This window comes from Simochromis diagramma, unplaced genomic scaffold (assembly GCF_900408965.1).
Source record: "Simochromis diagramma unplaced genomic scaffold, fSimDia1.1 OVJJ01000585.1, whole genome shotgun sequence".
In the NCBI taxonomy this organism is placed as follows: domain Eukaryota; kingdom Metazoa; phylum Chordata; class Actinopteri; order Cichliformes; family Cichlidae; genus Simochromis; species Simochromis diagramma.
Genome location: NW_024387398.1, coordinates 7804555 through 7831441, shown reverse-complemented (window position 1 = coordinate 7831441; position 26887 = coordinate 7804555). Strand labels below are relative to the sequence as shown.

The 26887-nt window shown below is 40.2% G+C and overlaps 1 protein-coding gene across 2 annotated transcripts in view; it reads right to left on the bottom strand.

Moving 5' to 3' along the window:
• LOC120720657 (polycomb group RING finger protein 3) overlaps positions 1–24845 on the bottom strand; it is a 74353-nt gene extending 49508 nt beyond the window's left edge. Inside the window, exon 1 of one of the 2 annotated variants that reach the window (XM_040010417.1) lies at positions 24709–24845. The gene's annotated coding sequence lies outside the window, so the exon portion shown is untranslated. The other variant, XM_040010418.1, reaches the window with a different exon arrangement.
• Between the last annotated feature and the right edge of the window lie 2042 nt (positions 24846–26887).

Genomic DNA, 26887 nt, shown 5'->3' with positions numbered 1-26887 from the left:
TGTGCAATTTGCCCCACAGGTCAGACACAAAACAGAACAGATCCTAAGAACAGAAATAGCTGGTGCTCGAGTAATCCGAAACAGTTACTGAAAGTTTTAGAAATTTTACGTTTATGCTTTTAAAGATGCGCTTGTTCTGAATTTCCTAAGCACAGAGAAGATCCTTCCTTTTTACTTCAGACTGGAAAGAGCGAGGAGTGAGATGTGGGGGGCTGAGTACACTAAGTCTTTCCCAGAGGCAACGTGGAAAAGAAACCGATATTCACATGTCTGATCGCGGTTACAGCATCCCGCTTCTTTTAAGCAGGTCTGGCACAATCATTCACTTTGCCATGGAGAAGATATTTCTCACCTTGCTTTCTAAAATGTTCCTGGACACTACCTACACACCAACTTGAATTAACTTATATCTAATGAATATTGATCAAACTGGCGATTATCTCATGAGTTAAAAAAAAAAAAAAAAAAAAAAAAAAAAAAACTAACAGAAAGATACTTAGTATGGGTTTTACTGCAACACACACAATACACATTTCTACTTTCCTTTTTAACACTGGAAAAGCTAATAGTGGAGTAACTTCAAAAGAATCTCCTTTATAAATGACATAAACAATTCACATTATTAAAAGAGCTGCAAATTATTACGCAGACCTACTGATCCAGATCTCCTAGTTGCAGCTGTAGTAGTTATTAACTACCATAACTAAAACAGTTCTGTTAGCCTTTCACATACAGATCAGTTCTGCTCAACTGAAAACAAGTTAGCATTTTGTGAAATCTGGCAACCTTTTACTGATTAATTTAATGAAAACATTAAAACGAGACTAATTACTAAATTAATTGTTTTTGGGAAACAAAATTCATAACTTGTGCTGAAAAAAAAGCCCTTTTGTCGTATGGTTTACAAATTGTGTGGGGTTCTTCATGAAGCCATCTTCAAAATAAACATTTCAATCTGATCTTTTTTTCTGGGCCATCTTTGACTTTAGAAACCAGTTTTTAACCAAAGTTGGGGTGTCTGTCTGGGATTAGCTGGAAAACCAATGAACTGTACATAAACGATGGACTTTCCAGGTCTGAAAAACAAAACCAATTTAAAAGTATGTTAAATTTGTATGCTCTTTATTGACCAGCAGGGGGTAACTACTCGGGAAGCAAAAATAGGTCTGACAGGATTGAAGTATGTGGGAAAATCAGCTCCGTTTTCTGTGGCCTCTGTAAATACTGGTGAGTTTGTCCTAGTTTGTCGTTAGTCTTACTGAATAAACCATGTTCTTTTAAAAAAATAAATAAAAAAATAAAAAAAATTGTGATCTTCAATTCTTCAATCGATAGCTAACCGGGGCGATAGCTAGCCGAGGCGATAGCAGCAAACTCCCCGCACATCGTTTTCACCCCACCCCAACCCCCGTGGTCTTTCGCTACTCAGGTTAAACATGATATATAAGTCACTTAGATAATTTAATGTTATTGTTTGGCTTTTTTCAGTGTTTTATTTGTTCGTGAGTAAATCGGTTTGGCTGAGATTAAAGTTATAGTTTTCACACAGCTGAATAAACGCCAAACAGAGAACTGATTAAACAGAAGTGTGAGATGATCGGGAATTTATGTCCTGTTATATTTTAGATAGAAAGGAGCAGACAGCTGAGTTTATTAAACTCCACTGAGACAGCGGTGATGCAAAACTGAAGGCTAGACTGTCCAATTTCACAGCCGCTCACTTACAGCCTACCCGACCTTTGGAGGACCTGGCCCACGTAGACCGCGAAGGCCGGGTCCTCAGGAGGATGCAGCCTATGAATTTGTACACCCCTATTCTTGTTCTTGTTAGGTTTCTGCAATGATGCAAAACATCCTTTTCTTGTTTTTTTCTTAAAAAAAACAAAACAAAACAAAACAAAAACCTCCTTTGCTTGAGGAACTGTCTGAGAAGGTCAGAGTGATACAGCTATTGATCGTAGGACCTGATGCTTTCAGCTGAGAGGGCAAGCGAAACAATCGGTAAGCCAAACATAGAGCTCCTCTGTACTTACACGAAGGACCTCACATGGTTTCTGCAAAATTCAATATCAGGGAGAGACAAACCACCCAAAAATCTGTGTCAGGGCATGCTTTGGAAAAGATTTAGATGGAGTAGTTTCATGTGTGGAGATAAACAACTATTTCTTGTGTGGACTCACAGTATTTTAATGGCATGCAACAGTTATAATTGGGATCCTAGAATGAGAAATAAGTAGATTACAGTAGAAGCATTAACTGGACTGGTGGTTGTGTTTTTTTATGACTCTAGCTCCATTGGAAGAAGAAAGACCAATGACTAAGGGTTTGCACAAACCAAAGTATACTAATGCCCCTGCAGGGAGCTTCTGAAGAATGTTTAAACGATTTAACTTTGCCAAATGGGTTCATTATCTAGCTTCTTGAAGTAATCAAACACACGCGCTACTGAGGAGCATGCAGTGATCCCGCTGTGCAGACAGAGACAGCGACACAGACACTGGCCTACATAAGGAGACGATTTCAAAGAGTAAACAGTCTTAATATCCAGAGGCTGAGGACACACAGCCCACCCCGGCGGCACCGAGACAAAACAGATAAGCTTCAAGTGAGGCTTTAGAAATCATGCTTTCCACTCCCTGCTTCTCTCTGTCCCATTTGCTTAGAAAAAAAATAGTTCTTGTGTTTACATCATCTTACATCAGCTAATGTCAAGAGAATTACCTGTTCAGTTGGGTTATTTAAGATGCTGACTTTAATTATGGATATTCCTGGCACATAATTTACTATGCGTTTAAAGAGGTGGGGGGGGGGGGATTATCAAGTAATCTAAAAGTCAAAATGAAACAGAATTTAGTCTAAAAGGATGACGTTAAACACTGTGCAAACCTAGCACCTGACCTTTAAGCGCATTCTTTAAAATCATATTTTAAATTACGCCAAAATGTGCAGCCACGCATATTTGCCGACATAATGCGCGCAGCGACTAATATTAGCAGTGCTAGCAGCAGGTTCAGATCCACAGCAGTGATCTGCCAGTGCACTCTCTCAGAATCATCATGCACTCGCATGTATTTATGCTTTTTCCCCAAAAAGTCTTAAGTTCGCAAACTGTTGCTCTTTATCTCTCTGAGTTTCTGTACTGGATTATCATGAAATATCATTAAAATTGTCGAAAATTGTCATGCACACGATCGCGCGTTGGTGTGATTTTGCTTATGCATCACAAACACAGTGGTACACACTGTAGGATATGATATCCAACTCTGCGCATGGTGAGCATAAAAACACCATAAAACTCTATGTAGACTTCTGCTGGAAATCTAGATCCTAACTGGCATAGTAACTGGAAATTCATCCCTACACTGCAACCTTCCACGTCATTCGAGTTGTTGTGGTATGTGTCGACGAGATGTGTTGCTACATTACTCCAGAGGTGGAACGGATGGGTTGCTTATTTGCACGGCTGTCTCCTTCCTTGTTTGAATCTTCCTGTCAGGGGCAGCCATCGTCTTTCAGCAGCTAGCTGCTGGTCTGGTGTTACAGTGGCTTGCAAAGATTTTTCTTTGCAAGATCTTATTGGAATTCCACGTGAAAAACCAACACAAAGTGGTGTACACGTGAGAAGTGGAACGAAAATCAGACATGATTCCAAACATTTTTTACAAATAAATAACTGAAAAGTGGGGTGTGCGTAATTATTCAGCCCCCTGAGTCAATACTTTGTAGAACCACCTTTTGCTGCAATTACAGCTGCCAGTCTTTTAGGGTCTGTCTCTACCAGCTTTGCACATCTAGAGACTGAAATCTTTGCCCATTCTTCTTTGCAAAACAGCTCCAGCTCAGTCAGATTAGATGGGCAGCGTTTGTGAACAGCAGTTTTCAGATCTTGCCACAGATTCTCGATTGGATTTAGATCTGGACTTTGACTGGGCCATTCTAACACATGGATATGTTTTGTTTTGAACCTTTCCATTGTTGCCCTGGCTTTATGTTTAGGGTCGTTGTCCTGCTGGAAGGTGAACCTCCGCCCCAGTCTCAAGTCTTTTGCAGACTCCAAGAGGTTTTCTTCCAAGATTGCCCTGTATTTGGCTCCATCCATCTTCCCATCAACTCTGACCAGCTTCCCTGTCCCTGCTGAAGAGAAGCACCCCCAGAGCATGATGCTGCCACCACCATATTTGACAGTGGGGATGGTGTGTTCAGAGAGATGTGCAGTGTTAGTTTTCCGCCACACATAGCGTTTTGCATTTTGGCCAAAAAGTTCCATTTTGGTCTCATCTGACCAGAGCACCTTCTCCACATGTTTGCTGTGTCTCCCACATGGCTTATGGCAAACTGTAAACGGGACTTCTTATGGCTTTCTGTTAACAATGGCTTTCTTCTTGCCACTCTTCCATAAAGGCCAACTTTGTGCAGTGCACGACTAATAGTTGTCCTATGGACAGATTCCCCCACCTGAGCTGTAGATCTCTGCAGCTCGCCCAGAGTCACCACGGGCCTCTTGGCTGCATTTGTGATCAGCGCTCTCCTTGTTCGGCCTGTGAGTTTAGGTGGACGGCCTTGTCTTGGTAGGTTTACAGTTGTGCCATACTCCTTCCATTTCTGAATGATCGCTTGAACAGTGCTCTGCGGGATGTTCAAGGCTTGGGAAATCTTTTTGTAGCCTAAGCCTGCTTTAAATTTCTCAATAACTTAATCCCTGACCTGTCTGGTGTGTTCTTTGGACTTCATGGTGTTGTTGCTCCCAATATTCTCTTAGACAACCTCTGAGGCCGTCACAGAGCAGCTGTATTTGTACTGACATTAGATTACACACAGGTGCACTCATCAGGCAATGTCTATGGGCAACTGACTGCCACACTCTTTGTGGCTGTAATGTGACAAAATGTGGGAAAGTTCAAGAGGGCCGAATACTTTTGCAAGCCACTGTATAAACATCACAGAACCAAAGCAGCAAGGTCTGATAGGGACTAGCTGACAATTATTTGTACCTTTAATATAACTAAATCTCTGGAGACCACTGATTTTAGATGCAATGCACGCTTTACACACCGAATAAAGAAAAATCACAATGACTGAGGTTCCTTAACATGCACAGCTACAATATTGGCAAATAGTTTGTGTGCACTGTTGACACAGACCAAAGCAGACCAAAAGCATTGCAGTTACATTCATCAGATGGTCAGAAACATGACTATAAATGACTGTTTTTTTCTAGCTTAATAATCTAATTCATTAAAAGTCAGGCGTGCCTCGAGGCTGTATCAATAAAAATATGCATTTCTTTTCATGTGCACATGTAAGATAATTAAGACTTTCTCCAGTGGTTCACAATGGCAAACTGTTGCTCATTAGACTTCACCACACTGTTAAGCCCTAGATAACAGCAGAGCTCTGCATCAACCACACCTTTTGGCTGAAACCATTCTTGGCTGCAAACACTGATAACTTCTGCTGAACTTCTGCACTGTGGTTTGAGACTGAAGACAGAGGTCGAAGTTTCTGGCTGTGAGAAACTTTTACTCCAAGAAATCCTGAAGATCAACAAAGTCATAAATACAACTAATGAGGTAAATCAAAGGACAGCAGCTAGAGCAGCTGTTTTAAAAAAAAAAAAGTACATAAATATTTTCTATTCATATAAAGTATTCAATAAAAAGCGCTCAGTGCAGCTCAATTTTCCTCAAGTACAAGAGCATAACAGGCTTAATGAACTCAGATGTCAGATAACATTGTACTTGTCTTGTGATGAATTGTAGCAAAAATATGAAAATCCGATATGTAGCAATATCTTCCAAAAAGCCGGAAAACATCAATGACTTTAAGACAAAAATCCATAATTGTCCTCTTGACAGCCAATTGTGAGGAGTGGATTAATTAGAAAGGTTATTAAGAGAATGAGTGTGCATGAGAAATACACACTGGTATAACAGTGTGACCTTAGCTACATGCTGTGAAGTAGCTCGTCTCTCTCTCAGATACTCATCCTGAGGACCGCCAGCAGCCAACTAAACATTTTGGGGTTTGTGGGGGGTTGGCAAAAAAATATGACCAAATATACAGCTGCAAGGATTCAGCTCTCTTGCATTTAAGATGAACATCTCTGAATTTTATGTTTCGATAAAATGTACAAAGCGATTCTGTTTGCCTGTCTTCGCTTGACTTTTCTGAATAAAAATAACATATCCATCCATGTTCTGCATCTGGCACACTCAAACCTCCCTTGCAAATTCTTTGTGGGGATAGAGAGAGAGGTTTCCAAAGTAGCTGAGATATATAATCTTTCCAGTGTGACCCGGGGCCCCTGAAGGGCTAAACATGCCCTAATCAACTCACAAAAGAGGCATCCTATTCAAATGCCTGAACCACCTCAGTAGGTCATTCTGTTGCAGGAGAACAGCAGCTCTACTCTGAGTCATTCCTGGATGGCTGGGCACAGACACCCTTCACAGGAAGCTCGTTTCCATTGCTTGTATCCACAATTTTCTTTTTCACCTTCTGCACTGTTCCACCTGTCAATCTTCCTTGACTCATGAAAAATGAAGCGGTGCTTGAACTTTTCTTCTTGACCCAAAAACTCATCCCAAACCCAGAGCAGGCAATTCAGCCTTTTCTAGCTGACAGCTATGACCTCAGAATTGGAAGTGCCAATTCTCACAGCTTTTTAACTGTAAATAATATATAATTATAAGTTACGTATGGTTATCGTACGCAAGAAAATTACATCCACATTAAGATGCAAATTGTACACTTAACGCTGGGTGGCTTAGACTGCCTCTAATGTACGAAAAGGAGTAGGTTCTGCTAATTGCAGCAGCTCCGACTCGAGCCGTGCAGACAAAGAGAGGAAGCACTTATAGCTGGAGCCTCTTACAGACAAGTTTGAGGCAGGAGATGATCATTTTCAATGCATGACAAGAAGCTGGGGGAAGGAAAGAAGTGATATCACACACCAGTCAGTTCTAACTGCACATTTCCCATTTGTCAGTTAACTTCTGCTTCCTTTTGCTGCTTAGGAAATATGCGAAAGTCCCTTTATGAAATACGGAGGTCTTAAACCCTGACAACAACCTATCCATCACAGTTATCATATTAAAGACCTTACATGGGTTAACAGGGACCCACTACCTAATTTCAAGCTCCTCATTTTCCATTCTAGGTCTAAATAGAGCTGCTTTGTCTTATCTTATACTGTGGCTTCATACATCCACTGTCTTTAACTTTTTTCTGATTGTCTTCCCCTAAAACCAAAAGGTTTAAATACCAGGTCCACATGATCACAGCTGTGTGTCCGATATGCCCGTATTAGTTACATCCTCTCTTTTTGACATTGTACAGAGGCAATACTAGAAGAAAAACTGTCCAAAACAAAACATTTAGGGCAGGCAAAGTCTGAGCTTTTGGCTCATATGGATTACTTGTAGATAAACGGTACATGGGCTGGTTCTTATGTGGTACTTTTCTACTCTACTTGAGCACTCAAACCATTTTAATTAACGTGTCTCATTCACAAAAACATACAAGCACTTTTTTGTCTACATTAAAGTGCTTTCTAGCCAACATTCACACTCTAATGAATCCACCGGGAGCAACTCAGCGTTCAACATCTTGCCCACGATACTTTTGGCACAGAGTCTGGAGAAGCCAGGAATCGAAACTGCTTTACCGCCTGGACCACAGCCACATAATGAGCATCCACTGTAAGACTGTATATGAATAAATAACATAAAAGGTCTTCTTTAAGCTCTAAAACCTTAATTAGCTGCTACCTCTTCTAACCCCAATGAAATTACATTTGCATGCTCACAAGTCGGCATCGATTCCACGGCTTTTGTATAGTCTGGTGTAATTTTCCACTCTAAAATAATCCGGCTGTATTAGAGAGGTTGACCTTTGATAAGGAGTTTTCAAACTGTAAATCTTGAACACAAATACAGACAAGGAACTACGCACAATTTGCCCCATTTAGGTTATTAAGTTATTAACATTATTTACATTCTTTACGCTGCTTATTTTTACTCTGTTCAGCCTGAACTTTTGGAATGTTTACGAGGTCCATACTAACACGAGTGGACAATTACATTTATCTTTAGTGATTTGTGTGACATATTATAACTAAATAAGACCAAATAGGCTTAGCATTTCAACTACTGAGTGAGGGTTTTTTTTTTTTAATGAGACAAAAATAGGCAGATGACTGATGGATCAATCCATCAGTCATCTGCTAAAATAAAGTTATTAATCAGAACAATGTCATAGAACAGTTGTGCTGTTAGAAAAAGTAGAGATAAACAACCCAGTTGCTTAGTTTGATTATCACCAGCTGCTCCTGAGAGGCAGAATAAGAAGTTGGCAGATTACAGTACAGGATCAACATGGCATCACATTAAATAAAGATTTTGTTTATGATAATGGCTGCAAAAATACCAAAACACTATTAACCCAGACTGTATTAGCAGGGTGCCTTCAGACTGTCGGTTGCTGGGTAAACATCTACTGCTACATAAACATGCTCACTTAAATTAACTGCCTGCCACAAGTTTGAGTTTTACATGGCACCCTCGTTCTGTGACAGAGTCCTTGGCTCTGAGCACCCACCGCCTTCTGCCCCGCTCAAAATAATCTGTATGAAAGCACAATTAGGACCGAAACAGGCATTCATCTGGTAGATAAGATCAAAGGATTAGCTTTCATCGCATAAAACTGAGTTCAGATGCAGTTTCAACAAAGAGCAAAAGCCACACACGTTTCACTTAAGACTGAATAATATCATAACACTATTACACCACAGAGGTGAGTGTGATTCTTTTTGTGGCACCAAAAAGACAGCAGATGTAATTTATTAATAGCAGCAAGTGCATGGTCAGCACTAAACTGCAGCTGAATTTACTCACAGCAGGGACTGTCAATCTTTTTTCCCTCTTAAATAAATATATTTAAATCAGCTGATTTAGCTCTTTCTGCCCTCTCTTCTCTGTGGTCTAGAGCCATGGCCTTCCAGAAGAACTACCTGATTGGTTACTCATCAGGAGTAAAAGTTCATCAGCAATCAGCAAGCACAGACAGGCACATTTACACACTACTCAAATACTCAATTACCCAAAAGTAAGGCATCCGATATCACTGTGGCTGAAATAAACATCATCAACCTTTTCGCTTAAGTTATTATCTAGCATAGTTCCAGTGCCGAATAATGTGCTTTGTTACAGAGACATCATCGTCATCATCATTAGGGCTGGGCCATATCATATCGTTCACGGTAATACCGGTATAATGTTGGGCAACGATAAGAAAATGAAATGTCGCGATAGAATATGGGTAAAACACGCATGCGCAGTGCCTTTGTTTTCATACGCATATGGCGGAAAAAGCATGGCGGCGGCGGAGAATGAGAAGGGCGAAAGCGGATCTTTGAATGAAACGGATGAACCAGAATTGGTTTGTAAAAATGCTGCAACTTCAGTGATGTGGAACTGGTTTAGCTTTCGTACGTCGCTGCATTAAGCGAAACAAAACAGTCAGGTAAGTCAAACTTTACTCAAGTCATTCTTCTTGCTTCCTCCACTTCCGTACCATTGATTCATTAATGCTGAATTCTCTTGCAGCTGCTCTATTCCCATGTTGTTACAGTATATTAATGACTAACGATTAATGACAGAGCTGTACATTTTAACTTTTTCAATAATCTCTCAGTCAGAACATGGTTTCATGTTTAGGTAAAAACTAGCGAGCTAACTTCCTGCTAACGTCTAACTCTGTTTAATTTAATAAATTCTGTTTTCATGGATGTCTCGATGTTAAACTTAATTGTTACACCTGGTAAAGCAGCAACGCTGATCATTTTGTTAAAGATGAAAGAATTTAGACAGTTTTTAACTCTTAGTGATGCTGCAGTGTTCGTTTGACTTTGGGACCTGAAGCAGACGGAGTTTTGGACCCAGATTACAGATTTTTGAGCGCCATGTACCACATAAAATTTGGTTCGAGGTCTGTAAGCACAACCAGAATTCATACATAAGGCGCACTGTCGATTTTTGATCAAATTAAAGGATTTTAAAGATACCTTATAATGCGGAAAATACAATGTATAGTGCAAAATCACAAACAACAGTTGCCTCAAGGTGCTTTATATTACAAGTTAAAGAACCTACAATAGTTTCATCTACAATCCCTGACACAGTAAGGGTTTTGTAAAAAAAAAAAAAAAAAGAGGAAAAAACTGATAACCACAGAAAAACAGAATACCACAACAATGCATGCATCTAAAAACAGTAAAGAAAGCACCCAAAAGCACATTTACATGGACAAATAATCCAGATTACAACAGTATGAACACATTATAAAAGATACATTTTAGGAATTGAGTAACATCATTTGAAGCAGAGCTTTCTTCCCATAACTTTGGTGTTTTAGTCAAAATTTTGACTTCAAAGTTTTATTCTTTTGCTGGAAATCAGTTCCAAGTATCAGTTATGCATCTCCTTCATTACTAATAACCACTGTTGGTCAAGTTACTTGAAAAAAGTAATCAGTAACTAATTACTGATTACTTTCCCAAAAATGTAATCCCGTTACTTTACTGATTACTTATTTTCAAAAGTAATTAGCTACTTAATTACTTTTTAAAAACATGATTTACAACCTGAATAGGTGATAAAGCGATAGATCTTTCAGCCCAATTCTACTTTCTGCCTAATCCATCATATAAAGTGTAATCAAATAGAAAAGTCTCTTTAAAATGTGTTTTATTAGTTTTAATCTTTTAACTTTATGCATCTAGCAAAAAATAAATTATATGCAACATTGTCTGACTGGAAGACATTTGTTTAACATTTAAACCTATTTTCTGCATATTCCGGCATATAAAACAAAATATTTTTTGTGTTTACACTCAGTCTGTCAAATAGATGCAAGTAAAACACAGCAGAAAATAAATAAAATCAAAGACTAGCGGTCCTGTTGCTCTATTTTCAACTGTATAGCACGAGTGGGGCAGGCGGAGGTTTGCCCTGGTGCAGGTGTGCCGCAGCGCTCAGTGGAAGAAGAAGAAGTTTTCTTCCCATGCAGTGGACAGCGGACGCAAATGTTTTTGTCACTTTTTACAGAATCAAACTCAAAGTAAGGTCAGTACTTCCACGCTTTAAACGCTGCACGCTCATACTCTCTCCCGCACTCGATATATTATCCATTCTTGATCTGCACACAGCTGTTGCCACGAACGTCGCACTCGCTTACGTCACTGTCATGAGACAATCACAAAAGAATCACGGTTTTAGTAACGCAGTATCGCAGCGGGCTTACGGGAAAGTAACGGTAATCTAATTCCCTTTTTTTGTAATAGTAATCGCCCATCTCTGCTAAAAACTGGTACTGGCCATCAAAAGATAATTGATATACAGACACGACATATCTCCAAGTTTAATGCTGTGAGAATTAAACCTGTGATATATATTCTCCCAGTTAGCCAGCTTATTTGTCTTTGGATAAAATAAAACAATTAGCTCTTAAGTGTTGTAATTACCTTACACCAGTCTCTTTTCTAAAGGACTCAAGTGTCAAAATTCACTTAACTCACTCCGTCCGTTTTCAGGCCCCCGTCAGAAATGCCACTGCTCTAACAAGCCGACACAGTGCAGGAGTCCTCCACCTACCACTTATCCTGACAATGCCTCAGTGATATACTGCATTTTAAACCTTTATTTACCCAGGGAGGGTTTGCTGAACATGTATTTTCTTTCTTCATAATTTTGCTTCATATTTTCAGTTACACCCAGTTAAGCCACAGTCACCTGCAATTTGCAACTTAACAGCACCAGTGGTGTGACTGGGAGTGGCCTACTTTGCTTAAGGCCACATTAACAGCAGCACTGCTTGTCCATGTCTCCGCTTCCATTCTTACACCAGGAATTATAAACGCGTCTTACAGCTTGAATCGATAACCCTGAGCACTTTAAGCCATTTCCTCTGCTTGCTGAGTTTTATGCTCTTCAAATTACGAATGCATTTCTTCCGGTAGTAAAGAAGATGGGGCCTTCTTAATCTGCCTTTTTACAGCAGCAGAAATTGAATGTAACGGCCCCCATCATACTGAGAAACTGCAACCGTTCAATAAGACTACTGAGATGGAATAAAGTGAAATAGAGCTACAACCAAGGGTTATTTTTATTATCAATTTACCTTTTGATTATTTCTTAAGAAAGCCTAGAACCATAAATATTTAATTTGCTGTCATAAATAAAAAACTTGCATTTTATACGCCAAATAATGAGACATTGAGCTTCATACAGGTTTTCTCATCATTGACTAAAAAAAATAAATTGATCTTTTCGGGTCTAAACTAAACCGACTGCTGTTACGAGCTGCAAATCAAACCGTCACAGATCCAACTGATCCAAATTATCTCCAACAAACTGCTAGTTTTGGTTGAGTTAGGCCCAAAGAAGTGGAGTACATCTGTATGTTAAAACTGCATTTATGCAGTAAATACTAAATCAACAGTGACATGATTACAGCTGATTTCCTGTAAGCCTCTGTGTAACTTTGCACATCCGTCTGCCAGTGAAGCCTCATAACCACAACAGGAAGAGGGTCACCATCAAACGCTCTGTGTAGCTGAAAAACTGGACGGTGAAACAGCCACAATAAATGTAAAAACTTGACCCAGCAAAGGAAAAGAGATGGTACAGAAGGCGAAAGGAGAGACTGGCAGAAACTGAAAGCCCAGTCGACCGTTCACGCCATAGAGAAATAACGATTTGGGTTATTTACATTACCTTAAAGCAACAAATTTGTTTACTTACTAGTGTAATGCAACCAGGAGATGCAAACAGGTTAAAATGGAACCAATCTTTGCAACAGAGGCACTAGAGGTGGGAATCACCATACATCCCTCGATACGATATTATCACAATACTTAACGCACGATACGATATTATTGCAATTTTTTAAATATTTTGCGATATTCAGATTCTGTACATAAAGGTAAACTTTATCAATATTCATTTTATCTAATATCAAAGTCTGCACTCAGTCTTTCTCTCATTTCAGTCAGTTTTATTGTTGACAAACTGAACGGTTTGTATTACAGTCTAGTCCAACTTAACTGAATGCAACCATCTGGTACAATTATAGCTATTCTGAACTATGCAATTTATGAAAACTATGCAGCCCCTTCAGCAACTGAAGAATTTGAAAGTAAATTTAAAATAAAATATAATTTTACATTAAATAAAAAAGTTTTAAACTTAATTAAAATAAAACATGTCTTAAATTAAAATAAGTAAACTGTCATGTTTATTGCTGCCAAAAAACAAGTTAAACACATTTGGACAGTGAAGGAATGTCAGGATTCTTGCTCAGAAAAAGGATCAACATGCTCTGAAGTCAGAGCATGTTCTAGTCCACAAAAACTTTTTTTGTACCAAAATATCGATTTCTGCTGTCCCTGTATCGATACATTATTAGCAAACAAAATATCACGATACTACACAGTATTGATTTTTTCCCCCACCCCTAAGAGGCACAGAGGAGAGACAGGAGTCTACTGCCACTTTAATTTTTTTAAATCATTGAGGAAAATGCCCCTCAAAGTCAATCTGAGTGGTTTTGGGTTTCTTATTTTATCCAAGCAACAATCCAAAACCAATAGAAAAAGAGTCCAAAAACCAGAGTTTGCATGAAAAATGACAGAAACTATGGGGAATTTTATATACATATTAGAGATGGCACGATACCACTTTTTTATGTCCGATACCGATATCATAAACTTGGATATCGGCCGATACCGATATGAATCCGATATAGTGTATTTTTTAATCAATAAAACTGTTTTTTTAATATCTTGCTGCATTTTGTATAAGTTCATACTCAAGTTTAAAAACAAACAAACACTGAAGCTATTCTGTTATACCTGTATGCAAAAAATACACTGCACCCAAAATATTTCATAGTTCAGCAACACTGATCAATCTAATAAACCTAAACCTACTCAATCCTCCCTATTCTGGTATTTTAAAGAGTACTTAGCAGAAATATTAAGCAACCTAACTAATAGGGTTGCAAACTCCCAGCGAAAAAAAAAAAAAAAAAAAAAAAAAAAAGGGAACCACCTCATGATGCTAAATCGACGTGATCAACTTTAATTTGATACAGTGTGGGGGAAAAAATACACAGAAATCAATTATCTTTCAAGAATAATTAAATAGATTTAACATCTTTCTAAAACAGAACTGCAGGCTGCACAGAAGGAAAAAGTACTAGCTTACTATATTAGACTTAACAGTTACTATATACAGTAATGGACTTCTATACATTTTACATCAGATTAAAACTTTGGGTGTAAGATTCAGATAATTATTTATTAAAAGCTAGACATTTTAATGACAATAAGAAAGAAAAGCATGTCGTTGTGCCCCCTTTCCCCTGTTCATGCCCTATCGGCCCCCCTGGCTAAACTTTGCTAGATCCGCCCCTGCACAGTTACAGCCGTCAGCTACGCAGAAAAAGATCCTGGTGTAGAAAGTAATATTAAATAAATTCTAACAACAGATTATCAAGCTTAAACGTGCTGCTGTTGTTCAGCCGGTGGTTCCCTCTTTCTGGCGCGAAGTGGGTGATAAACAAACAAGAGAGACGACTCTTGACAGAAAAGCCGATCAGCTGATCATTGATCAGTTTCACGATTGAAGTAGCAGCAGGAGAGGGAGAGAGAGGCAGTCGCTCCATATATCGGTTGTTGAGCTTAACGCTGGAATGCTTTACAAACATTCAGAGATGAACTTACACACTTGCTTTACTTCTCTCTGGGATAACTTTCTCGGAGATGAAATGGCGGTTTGGTAGCCAGGCTCCAAATACACAACCAGACCGCTGACAGGTCTCGCACGCCACAGCCACTCTATCACGTGATGCATACTGCTCTGACGTGCTACTGTTATGAGCCGAGTTACGCCATGTCCAAGTTTTGTGAGGTGCTTCTTTGATATTTAATGGATCGGATTACATTTTTTTTATTTCTCTCCGATATCCGATCCAGTAATTTAGGTCAGTATCGGACCAATACCGATATCGGATAGGTCCATCTCTAATACATATCTTCCTAAAGCTCTAACCTTGATGGTTTCACAGCCTATTAACCGGTATCACCAATTAACAAGACCTAAAACTGTAATTTCTGTCTTATACCCTTTACACCTGAAAATAAACATCCACACCCTACTGAGAAAAAGGTCTCCAGGTCAAAGAGGTGCCTCTTCTGATGGTATTAGGGGAAGGAGACAACCAACCTTTACTGAGACATCGGCCACTTCACTTTAAATAGTTGAAGGCAAGGTATAAGTGGCAAAACAAAATTATTTTGAAGTCCAGAGCTTTTACAGCTGACTGACAGCAAGATAAATAAAGTCGATTCAGGAGAACTGTGTCTGAACGTTTTCTATCCAGTCATGGCTGTCGTTAGCACTTTAACCCAAAAAAGTCCAGCTGACTTAAGACTAAAAAGAGTGCTACTACTTTTAATCTCTACTTTTAATAAAGGGAATAATAAAGGAAAACTGAAGGACTTTAACCAAAGACTAGCATCAATGCAATAGACGTATGTTTGTGTAGTTTGACGTGATTGGTGACGGACTGTGAAGTCACAACTTCACAAAGCACAAATTTATATCTTTAAAGTCCTTACATTTGTCAAACAGTTCAAACAATACAAAGCAACAAGACGAAGCAAAGTGAAAGCAACCCATGTAAGGCACAAACTACTTACACATAAAACCCTCCACCGACACCATTAAAGCATATTTAAACCCAAAAAATATGCCCGCTTGTAGGCACGCTGCAGTCTTTACAGGAAGGATGGAGAATCACAGCTTCACACTGTTAATTTTTACACCCATATACTTAAAACTTCCTGTTTTAGTTTCATAAATTAAAATATTCAAATGCACCAGTCAGTGTGTGGTGGAGAAGAAGCTTGCTGCAACAGGAAGAATGCAATGAGCCATTACGTGGGTTTGCTGGTTAACAGGCTGGCAGAATTGTAGTCCCGTCTTGCTTTTCTCAGTTTTAACCACAAACTGTGGGCTAGCGGCCGCGGGAAAAAGACAGGGCGCGTCACACACAGATCCTGAGATGAGAGTTATTATCCGAGCTCTGCACGAGCTGGGCCAAAGTACAAGGCAAGCAAGTAATTAATACCTCATTTGGCGTGTCAACGTTCACTTAGAAAAGGCTTTCTGGGCTTGTTAAAAGGACAGAGATGCTAAACAGTAATGTCACTTGTGCCACGCTTCTTTTTGGACTTCAGGGAGAAGTCAGACCTTGGCTGACCCTTGACCGCATTTTATCAAACAGCTGACAACTAAATAAAAGCTGACCTGTTAGATTGTCTGTCTGCAGCTTAGTTTGAGGGGAGAAAATCAAAACAGGCAAGACAACAGTGGCGATTCGATGTGGTCACAACCTTTTTCAAACACGTCCTTGAGTAACTTTATGCATCATAACTTTATGGATCCTTCGACTGAAAGCTGGGCGGCAAGTCTAAAAAATAAAATAAAAAAAATAAAATAAAAAAAACACCCACAAAACTAACTGAAAGTTTTGTTCATTTGTTACTTTCAAACTCATGTGGTCTATGATGAGCTAACAAGTCACATGTTCAGCACTGGATTAACCGCCTTTGTCCTTAGGGCATGGCGATAGGTTGACAGCTTGGGAAGCTACATAATTGAATTTTGGTGATTTTACAGCCTTTGCAGTTAAATCACAAACTTGGCATCACCGAGAGCTGCGGGTTAATAAAATCTGCTCTCCCACAGAACACACATAAAAACAGCACATTGTTGTGAATGTGGATTCAGCTGTTTAGCAGCATTAGACTTTTTATTTTGGCTGACAGCGTATAAGAGACAATATCTTTGACTAGAAACTGCTATTAAAAATTTAAAAAAACACTTGTGCTCAATTGCCAAAACAGGGATTAAGACTAGTGGTTCGGTGAAGGTCTTAATCTTTCGGTCTGGAACTGGGCTTATGCTGCATTCCAGATTACGTCAGAAGCCTGCATGCTAATGTGGGACGCCCGTTCAGCTCGTACTACTTCGAAAGTCAGAGCAGCCCAACCAAGTTAGCAATCTAAGATGGTGGTGGTGAACATAAAGAGTAGAAAAACTGGAAAATTTTTAATCAGTGCTGTCACTGATGTTTGCTTGAGACTCGCCAAATAAGCTACACGCAGAGCACTGACGAGACTCTTTTCATGAATGTGCTTGGATTTTGTATATTTCAGCTGCATTTTGCTCAAAATTATTGCTTTGTGGGTCCTGGTTTAGCTCAGTGGGTGAGCAGGCGACCATATGCCGAATGGCCAGAGAGCAGTCGGCCCCAATTCGAGTCTGACCCACGACCCTTTGCTGCATGTCTTCTCCTCTCTCTCCCCACTTTCCTGTCTATCTACACCGGCGGTGTAAAACTCAGTCCTCAAGGGCCACCATCCTGCTAGTTTTTGAGATAGCCCTGCCATGCCTGCTGCTGATTACCTGAATCGGGTGTGCTTTGCCAATAAGAAGCTACAAGGTCAGGTTAGTTGGAAAACAAGCAGGACAGCGGCCCTCAAGGCCTGGAGCTCGACACCTGTGATCTACACCAGCGGTCTCCAACCTTTTTTGCGCCACGGACCGGTTTATGCCCGACAATATTTTCACGGACCGGCCTTTAAGGTGTCGCGGATAAATACAACAAAATAAAACTAGTACCGGTACCGAAAAAAAGAAGATTTATTCATAACACACGTGAAAAGACCCAGGGACACCGAGTTAACGATAAAAACGATAACAAAATAACGCTGAAAACCGATAAAAACCCTGAAAACCACACATTTCACACCTGAGCCTCAACTCTCGCGGCCCGGTACTGGTCCGAGGCCCGGGGGTTGGGGACCGCTGATCTACACCATCTCAATCCAATAAAGGCTAAAAGGCCAAAAAAAATAAATTATAGCTTCACCTTTGAGGATGGGGAAACTTTTGAGTGCATGTAGTCAGTGTTTCCAATGTGTCTGTTAAAGAAGCTGTGGTTTTTGCAGTTAACTGTCATCTTTGTACCTTTATTTTAGCATCGCTTGATAACATCTGTAACGTTAATGTTAGAAAGTCTCATCAAGCTTGCCGACCACACAAAACGTTACCAAGTCCCACCACTGGCCCCCAGGGCATACTTTGAGAACCTGTATTTTATCTATACAGATATCGCTGCTCTGAATATTTTGGTGTATATTAAGAAATATCTGTGTTCAAGGTTACTTGGCAAGACCACTGATTGCATTTTTCCCGATCATAACTTCATGGCATACAGCTACGAGGAGTTTAAATAATGAGCCTCTGGACTCCAGAGGATAATGACCATAATGATTTACGGCTGCACCTTTAGATAAAAGTTGGGTTTGTGAACCGGAAAGCTGCATCGCCATCTTTATATTTTAACCATAGAAAGTCCTGTTCGGTGTGTAGCAAGCATCTCAAATATTGATCTTGGTTGGATATAATGTTTAGCATTTTTTGGCTGCCTAACCTTGCAAACCATTTGCTAGTTACTCCTAACTTTGAGCCACAAGCCCGTATCCAAAAGGAACTCGATCTCAATACAAAGTCTGCACTCTCAGAGTGCCAAAATATAATTTACAAGTGAAAACAAGTGCAGCAGATTTACCAAATATTCTGAAAATCAGTCAGCTGCAGCTGGAGAGCTGCAGTATGGCTGCCAGAGGGAAGGTGACATCAACTGAAAGCACAGAAAGAGAAACCTTTCCAGAGCAGCTCTGTGCATCCGAGCTGTTAACGTACACCGTCTTCCTGTCTTCATTAAACTGGCTGAACTAACAAGTGAGTCTGGAAGCCACGCTGTGCTTGTTTATTACCCTGTCACTATGCTACATGCAACCTGAAATACTACAAACGACTTAACCAATTATTCTAACACAAACAAACTTGCGATCGTGTCATCTACATTTAAGCAGATAACTAAAGACAAAAAGGAGAATGAGGACGTGAAACACAGGCGCCCCGTCTTTTGTTTGCCGTTTCATCCACCTGAATGCAGCACTTAGCATGTCAGGGAATGTTTTTAATGTCAACACAAAGGCAGAGCAAACCATTTAAATTCACACCACCTGTTGACAACCAGCTATTTGAGATGTTGACATAGAACAGATAGGATCTGCGAAAGCCTGAGCACAGCCATGAATCTTATCAGCAGAGCCAGTGCAGACCGAGCTGCTTCAAAAACATTCACTGCAAGTCTGTACTGATTTTAAGTGTCTCCTTCTGTCCTCTGGCCTTATGGCTGCTTCAGATAACCCACTGTGTTTATGCAATAAATGAAAAAGTCTGCCAGAAAGTCTACTGAGATTTTTTTATGTGCCCTTATGTAAATAACAACACAGGAAAACAAACTACTTTCTAAATTGTGTTGCAAAATAGATAATTCCACCTGGTTCCACCCTGGGTTTGTTGGAAATGTTAAATTTTCTTCAAAGAATCTGGCTGCTGTTTGCATTGGCTAACGTTATCTATGGAGAATAACATGGGAATGTCAGACGCTGCGTCCCATTCTGTTGCTACAATAAAGCTGCTTTCAGACTTGAAATCTGGACAAGGTCAGGAGAACATAGCCAGGTTATTGGTCACAGCTGACTTTCTCACTACTATAAAGCTCATTAGGTTTACTTGAGGCTTCTGCTGGGTAGAGTATCCAGGAGACAAGACATGTGGATTCAAAACTACTATTCTCATTCCTCATCATGTCCAATTTTCAGCAGGAACTGTACATCGTACCCTGACGTGCACCTCCCAAGAAGCCCACAGCAATTATGATTGGCCTGTTCAGCACCATCAATTCCTCGTGTTGATTTCGCGTTACATTTTTGTCTCAGCTTTTTAGTTTATTAGCGAAAGAATAACAATGATCGCCTCAGTATGAGTAAAAAAAAATCAAAAAAAATCATAGCATTAATATAAGTACTGACAAATATCAGCAGATTCCTGGCAGGAGATTGTTGATGTGTGTGATGTGTGTGCCTCCTCTTCATGTGTGAAAGCAGCTTGTAATCACTCTAAGATCTGATCACACTAGAAAAAGATGCTGTTAGTGATTAAGTGACAACAACAGCTCCTGTTGTGTGAAACGACCTATGCAAGACTTTTTAAAAAGCAATAAAAGAAGAGAAAAATAAAACCCTTAGTTGAAGAATATAAAGCAGTTGAAGCACAAACACACCCTCAACTTTCATCTTGAGTTTCGATCTCATTTGGTTTCATTTTTTGTGTCTAGACACTGGTTTTGACTTGTGGTCAAAGAAATCCTGGTTTAAAGCTAAATGTACTGTTTTTCAATATTAAACAGAAACTAGAAAACTCAATTTTCTGGAGCCATTTGCACACATGCGCTGCAGCCCTGAGTCTTTCCAGGAATTAATGACTGGAGTGGTTGTGAAAGCGCAGATGTTCGGTGCAGTCGGGTTGGACATTAGCTGGTATCTAACCTGCCAGCTTCCTACCACATAGTCCATATTGGGATGAGTCAGTGTGCAAAAAGCACAGCTAATAGACCGGCACATTCACCACTAGCAAGCGGGTGAAAAGTAAGCAGTCACCTGCATGCTCCATCCAGGCTCCTCCCCTCACCTAAACCACATGGAGCATGGAGCATGGCTGAAGTGGATTATTTCCTGCTGCATACTACATGTGATACTGGGAAAAGCATCCCAACCTGATTCCTGGAAAAAAGCCCAAAGCTGATGAGTGAAAACTGCTCAGGTTAGACCTGTCCCAAATTCCACTCTACTACAAGGAGGCAGCACTACTTTAAAAAAAATAATTATAGGCCATAATAACAACCTCAAGTTTACATTTGGCTGCCCTTGCTAGTAGGCACCAAAAATACCAGTCAGTTAAATAATTGATTCTTGTTTCATTAATGTACAACACCAGTTAGACAGCTGCACCGGAAAATGACAGTGCCACATTAATGAGCTGCCAGAAACATCCTGAGCCAGCAGGTCAACCAGCTCGTTCTGCACCTTTCCCTAAAGAGCAAAATCGCCAGTTGGTACTACAATCAAGAAGACTTCAGTGTGGCTCCAATGTGCATGTTAACCACAGCAGAATGTGACAAATTCATAAGGATTTCATGGACTACATCAGCGTTCTCTCAACTTAAAAATTAGGAAGTTATTTTGCAGGTTTAAATGGTGACATGACCGCGCCTTCAGGCCACATCAGACTGACAACTGCTGCATTATAAAAAGACAGCTCCCCTCCCAGCGATCATTAATTTCAATGACACCTCTGCCTTGACACAGAGGCATCCATGAAGCACACAGCTGCAGCTAAAAAGGAGGTGCTGTCCTGTAAAGAATGTAAGCCTCCCTCAACTTCTGCTACTTCAAAAATCATCAACTAATCACACAATCCTGCTTTGCACCCATCTGATACCGCTAATTTAATTTTTCCTGAAATTCCAACAGTATCACATCATCTTATCAGTATCTGTAGAACCTTGCACACACACACTATTAGGACTGCTGCCGGTATATGACCTGTAAAGATGGGCAAGGACTGAACCAAAGGGGTGATACTGTGTCCATTTCCCATTACTGAATGTTCAAAGAAACCGTGTGAAGGAGGAAAAAGCGAAAGTAGCGCTGAAGCGGGTGGGATCAGCCTCGCTGAGCTGCAGCATGATTTGCAGGCGAGGGATTCTCCACGGTCGTTCAGCAGCTCATTTAGAGAGCTGCCCGAGATCATTTCCTGTCCAAGGAAAGAGACAAATGCTATATCTACCGGAGCTTCACTTACTATTGAGTTTTCTCATTATCAAGAAGCGTTATGCTTTAAGAGGTCGTATACTGCTCGCCTGTCCTGCAGGGCGGACAGTTTTATCAGACTGCCCAGTGGGACCATTAACATTGTTAAAACAGTGCAGAGATGCATGTTTCGGGGTAAAGAGGTCAAGCTTCGTGTTCTTTTGGCCATTTGTATCCATTAACCACTGATGAAAATGCAGAAATTTCACTGTAACGTTAGAAAACCTCGTTAGGTGTCATTGAATCCAGGTCAGAGGTCGGCGCTAAAGAAAAGCTGCAGGTAATTTAGGGTTCCCCTGCAAAGTCAGCAGAAACTCGATATGAAAGTAGACACTAAGAGGATATGTGGAGTGCTATGAAGCAACTATACCATGTGATAAATGCAAGCACAGTTTGAGAGGCTCAGTGAAGTTAATTTAAAGTGAATCAAAGTGTTTTACAACCTAAATTAAAAGCTGGAGCTGTGACAGACAATAGCAGCAACTCACTTTAAACTGAAGTGCAGAAAAAAACAAAAAGAGTGAGTGAAAGCCCCATCAAGGAGAACCTGGCCTTGCCAAATGCTGCATCTCTTCCCTCTGTGATGATGTAAAGCATCAGAAAGCAGCTCAGCTGTTTAAACACAAGCACGCTGGCTGCAGGTTAGAAGAGACATCTCAGGCGAATCAAAGCTATGGAGACTCCGAAAAGCAGCGAAATTATTCACCCATCCAACATCAGGCAACGTTTTGAATCAAATGGCATCAGTGAGGTTATGGAGGTCGACTTTCTGTTGCTGTAAGGTGCAGCTTGAATTCATCACTGGCATGATGAGCACCCTGGTTTCCGTGCAACAAAAGTCTGCTCAGTCTGACGGCCTGTGGTTTACAGTGAGCATGAGCATTGATTTGGTAACCTGCAGATCAAAAGATGTCTAGACGTCGATGCAAGAGGGAGGCTGAATTTGGTTTTTTGGCTTTTGTTTGTTTAGCGATTTTAAAAATGTGCCGCTGTGTGTAACAGTGGTTTCTGTGATGACCTTATTCCACTGTGAGACAGCGACGTCACATTTAAACGTTAAACTACAAAACTCTCCGTCTGACTGCTGTACAGGATTGTTTACACCATTTACAGAAATGAACAAATATTCAGTCTTTCATAACTTCTGTTTTAAAAAGAAGTTAAATGACCTTCTCAGAATTTAATATAAACAATTTCTCCCATTCTAGACTTTATACACTACATTACACTTAGCCATAGGATGCATATTGGACCAAGACAGCCTTCATCTGTTCTTAAAGAGGCAAAATCCTGCTTTTCAATTCAGATTTAAAGTAAGAAAGGACAAAGTTTCCCCTCCAGCAGATGAAGACGACAACAGGCTTGTGCACATAAAGCTCTTAGTGCGAACAGCAAGTGAGGAGTGGGTTTTTTGACAGTAGGGTGGCTCCAATGCAGACAAAACGAAGGCATGATTTCACAGACTTTTGAACCTTTTTTTGACCCTTATCTAAACTGTGAATACTGGAATGTGCACGTGCATTTCTGCTCAAACATCCGAACCATGAGCAGATTTCTCAAAATGAATTTGCCTGTCAGTGCACCCCAGGGTGGCTGTGGCTACAATGTAGCTTGCCATCACCAGTGTGTGAATGGGTGGTTGACTGGATGTGTAAAGCACTTTGGGGTCCTTAGGGACTAGTAAGGCGCTATACAAATACAGGCCATTTACCATTCTTTTTAAATACTAACCAAACTTTTAACTGTAACTAAATATGGCATATGTATGTAAGAAAATGTGATCATGCTTTTTGATTTTTCAACCAAATTCTGACAACAGGCATGTGCACATAAATCTCACTGCTAGCATCCAATTTAAGAGCACATTTTCTGACAATAAGATGGTTGGTTACACTTAAAAACGGCTTGATTTGACAGGTTTTGACACAAAAACTTTGTCTGTGACCGTGCATATTAATTCCTAACAAAACTGGACCCACTTCTCACCTAGACACAACCTGCAATCACCCACAGCATGCTTCCCAGGCTGCAGATTCCCCTCGTGGTGTAAAGTTAAGGGAAACCCTCGCATCTAAACCTGGATTCAGTCCAACTGACTCCACCATACTAAAAGGCTTGTGTAAAGCTGATCTTTATCCGCATCTCCCCCTACACACACATACACATATGTACGTACAAATAAAAGCGCTGCACAGACTTGTTGGCTGCACGCCTTCCCCCTCACAATGTCACCCAGGGTTTGCTGCAGCAGGAACAGGAGGAGCAGGGTTGTGAGGGGCGACATCCACCCAGAGGGAAAAGAAAAGGCATTAACTTTGTGTCTCCATTTAATCCGAACCTCACACAGATCCTCCTCTGAACTTTGGACAGCAACAACAGCAGAAGGAGAAGGAGAGGGAGGAGGTGTTGGAGGTGGTGAGCCTAATGGTGGACCATGAGCTGTTTCCTTCAAGAACATTCCAGTTCACTGGAAAGCAAAAACTGGTGTTTGGTTTAGAAGAACAACAGCATTTAAACATGACGAGACAGGCAGACAGGCTGCTGCCAGAGCCTCCACTCCGGGACGGCTAACCGTGTGCATCCTGGATAGCATTAAAGCCACCTTTACGGCACACTTTACCCCCTCAAAAATAACCCCCATCCCCGGTCTGCAACTGCAGGGCCCGGTCATACACCACCACCACTACCACACACACAGGCACATAACACAACACGTATAGCGTGCCCCGTAGCACCAAGCGGAAAGAGACAAGCGAAAAATGTAGAGGAGGGGGTGCAAACCGGGACCGTAAACCGGCCACACACCCGCCGAGCACGGACATATGAGGAGGAGAAGTGCAGGTAGACGAACTAACCTGTTTGGGAGCAGCACGGTCCGTTGGATGTTAGGTTGAATCCGAGTTAAATCCACTATCAGTAAAACAAAGAGGCGAAAATGACCGAGCGGTCGCGGAACAGGCCGAAACTGTTCTCTCGAAGCGGCAGAACGCATGCGCAGAGCGGCCAAGCGACCGAGCCGGAGGCGGTAGAGTCGGGGGAGGGGGAGGGGGGGAAGAGGGGCGCGAGTTGAACGAGGGCGGCAAATTTCTGAAAATCGATCCGCTGATTCTGTTATTGATTATCGAGTTGGCACCATTTTCTTTATTATGGGTTTATAAGCTGTAAATACTTTATTTATTTGAATTCTTTCATATTAATCAATAAAAATTTATAGCAACACCAGGTTGCACTTCATAGGTGTCAAACATAAGGACCGGGGGCCAGAATCGGTCCGTCAAAGACTACAGGCGGGTCAGTGGAAGGCTTTTGAAAATGTAAAGGAGTGCATGGATTTTGGACTTCTAAGTTTTATGGCATTTATTATTATGTTTTACACTACCTGCTTTAGAAATTTCGGTTTAAAAAACAGGAACATTTCCTTTGAATTACCTAACTTCATGGTTTATAAATACAAGATAGTCTGGTCAATGAGCTAACAGAACGTTTTCTGTAACTGACACATTTATCATGTAGAAAAACTGAGACCTGCTGTTGAAACACTTCTTCTTTCTTATCATAAGAAATCACGGGGATTAAATGTATAGTTTAATGTCTTTACATTGACAGAACGCAGAGTTTCAGTGGTCCATTCCACTTAAAAAATAATAAAAGTGATAAAAGATAAAAGTGGGAATAGTTTAGAATTTTGTATATGTTCACTTTTTATTTTTTATTTTTAATGTTATTTTTATTTAAGAAGTCAGCAGTGCAGTAAAAACAAGTGCAAAGTCCAAGCTTTTGTTATCTGATGTGCTGAAATCTATTTTAATATACTTTAAATCATTATGTAGCACATACATCGCATTCATTTAATTATTTAGTAATGACTATTAAGTGACAAAAGTCTTTAGGACACAGTTTTGGGTATTTTCTAAAACTTTCCAATCGTTCAGGAAAATTATGAGTGTATTAAAAATGTTTTTATTTATTATTATAATATTTAAACAATTATAACCTCTTACTGTAATGTAAATAACAAATTCTAATAAAATAACATAATCGTTATCATCCTCATATAGCATTCTCTGTTGTCAGCACAAACAAGGTCAGTGAGAAAGATAAATAGCTCCATGTAGCATTATTATCATCATTATCACTTTGACCATCAGGTGAATTCTTGACCTTTAAGGAGAGGTCAGAAGTCATGTGATATTTTAAATCTTTATATATGTATTTCTATGTATTGTTGATGCACATTGCGCTTCTAAGACTCATAGTTTGTAAGTTATAAGAGGTTTTTGACCAATAAATCAGTAAGTTGAATTTGAAGATTTTGTTTGCCTCCAGCTCTTTTGGAAGGACACCAGGACATTAACTAAACCAGCTGAGAGACATATTCTCTCCAGCGTATCCTGGTTCTGCTTGGGGGCCTCCTCCTGCTAAGATATGCCCAAATCACCTCACCATGTAGGCATCATCAGCAAACTGAAAAATGGTTCCTTTTGGATTGTCACCTTATTGCATCAGAGGGGTTTGTGATACTTGACAGCTCCCATGAGCTGTGTTGTCAAAAGCAATTTGTTTCTGGTAGGTTCTCCTTAGGGAAACTCCACCAGGACTTCATATGGCCTTAAGTGAAGCACAGGAGCCCATCTTTATGGGGGCCCTCTTCCCACAGAAGGTTAGGTGCTATGTGGATCAGGCAGTGGCCCTCATCCTGTGTTCTCCAGCATCCAAAACTGGTTCCGGGGCAGCAAACCACCAATTTTTCCAATTGTTCTTGGTCAAATTACTTTTGAAGCTTCCTTTATTTTGGGTTCTATATAAAATAGTCTAATCAGTTCTCAGTAGAAAATCTGTTGAGGTTGTAAAATTGTTCTTTAATTTCTCTATGTAAACAAATAAACCTCCATCATATTAAAATTTAATAGACAATTCTTTAAAATATTGTATGGTTTTAATTTTTTTTCTGTCTGTTGATTAATGTAGGGTCGTCTTCTTCTAGCACAGAAATGATGAAGCTGGAAGCCAAAAGGGACCCTGCACATTTCTCTA